The sequence below is a fragment of the Amphiprion ocellaris genome, chromosome 10 (genome assembly GCF_022539595.1).
Source record: "Amphiprion ocellaris isolate individual 3 ecotype Okinawa chromosome 10, ASM2253959v1, whole genome shotgun sequence".
NCBI lineage: Eukaryota > Metazoa > Chordata > Actinopteri > Pomacentridae > Amphiprion > Amphiprion ocellaris.
In genome coordinates, this window is record NC_072775.1 from 23,331,406 (window position 1) to 23,333,675 (window position 2,270).

The window sequence follows — 2,270 nt, forward strand, 5'->3', positions numbered from 1 at the left end:
CTTTATCTGGGAAGAACCTGTGTGTTCAGTCACATCTGCATCAAAAGGAATTGGGGAAAAAACTAATATGTCAGTATTTTTTTTAAAGATGCTCGCAATTCAGATGTGTTTTTTTTTTGATGACTTTACAGAAGAAGTGATTTTACTTGAGTTCATTTTTGTTTTTTTTCATAATGTTTGACTTCAAGCAATTTACAGTATGCTGTATTTGTCATCAGAGTTGACAGTAAAACGAGTGATTTGTCCCGGTGAATAACTGTCATGTGAAAAGAGGAAGAAGCGTCTGGGTCAAGTTTGTGCTTAGTGAACTGTTGGTGGGTTTCTCTTTCCGGTCAATGCATTGCTGCAGCAGCACAGATGACTTCCTTGGTTTAAACAATTGTGCAACATTAGACAGGGGTGAGTCAGTCGATTTAGATTAAAATCACGGTCATTGAAACCTGTTTTTAAGCAGTTAACGGGATAAAACTGTGTGACCAGGCCTAGTTGATCCATCTAACCTTTGACATGAGCTCAACAGCTGTTGTACCTCATAACACTGAGCGTTTCTCTCTTTCTATGCTACAAATATAAATTCTTATTTGAATTTCAAGATTAACATTCTACTACTTTACTTCTACTTTTTCCCACATTTTGCTACTTACTTGCTATTATTACACAGGAAACATTTCAACACTTCAAAAAGCAGTATAGTCCGTTTGATCGCTTTATACATCACAAAACCAAATAAAGACAAATATATGTATGCATTATAAGTTTGTGTGAAAGTAATAAGTTCCTCATAGGCTAGAGAGAAATTCCCATAATGCTTACTTTTCAAAATAAACATTTTAAACAACCAGAGTTAGAACAGAAGATAAAAGCTCCAGGAGTCATGATGTACAAAACGTGGACAGATGCTCACTCACCAGGACACAGTGGAACAAAATCTGTGAATTTTATGAAATGGGTGCCTCTATCAAAACAATAGCATGATATATCAACATCCAGCTGTTCTCCAAATCGGCTTCAACCCTTAGATGCACGAGTGATTGGATCTACACTCTTCCATCAGTGGGTCAGAAATGACCTGTATAAGAATCAATGTGTGTTTGTGCCATTTTTGTCATTTTGGTTTAAAATAATCATTTGTATTTTTGTTTGTATTATATTTTTGTCCACACAAGAATGATTTCATGTTTGAAATATGTTTATTTTTCGCTTTATAGCGGATTTCGAACATTCTGCTAATTGAAAAAGAAGAATATCACACAGAACAGCAATAGAAGAATGTCAACATCCACTTTGTTGTCATTTTTCATTCATTTCCTGCAATTGTTGCTGCTCTCTGTGGCTCCAGGTTTGTGCACTTCATCATATCACCTCTTGTATGATCTTATCAGTGATAAATGGGTTCTGTAAAGCGTCTTCAGACAATCTGAACTGTAACCGCCACTATATAAATAAAATTGAATTGAATTGAATAAAGAGCTTGGGGTAGTAATACAAATACTACAATTTCATTAAAAGTATAAAAGGTAACTTAAAAAAATTTAAAGGAAAGATGTTAAAAGAAAGTTTTTGAGGAATAGTTGGTCTATGAAATGATAAAAACTTTTCATTACAAATATATTGCAAGAAAATTAACACACCGGGTCATTTTTGACCCACTTGTGCATCTAAGGGTTAATAATTTCAAAACATATTTGACATAAAAATAAATAATGTCCGGGTTCCCATAAAAATGCGCTACCTGAAAGTAACACAACAGACTCATCATGGAAATTTTAAGCTTTTGAATGCCTCATCTTTGGTGAGGACATAACACATTTATTCCTGATCTAATATGGTATGTGAAGAGGGAGTCTGTAGTGTCATTTTTAATGCTATTTATTATTTTTTATGAGTGTGTGTGGCCCAGTGTTGAAACATAACACTAGAGAGCGCTAACTAGTCTTGAAATCTTTGCCTCTGAATAAATTCTGTCCATATTTCTTGCTATTCAATACACACAAGGTTGAAATGAATGAATCTGCTAAATGATTTAGGGGGGAGGAAGCAGGGAACAACATTCTCATTTATACAGTTTATCCTGCACACCATAGATGTATGGATAGTTATCTATGGAAATCATGCGTCATTTTATCTATCAGAGTGGAATGTGCTTGAAACAAACTATGAGAGTTATATACATACTTACAGGTTGCACAGTAGCACTACCAAGTCATTTGTTTTACCTAGAAAGAGAGCATGATGGTAAATAAACAAAAATGCTTAATTAATAAGCAACA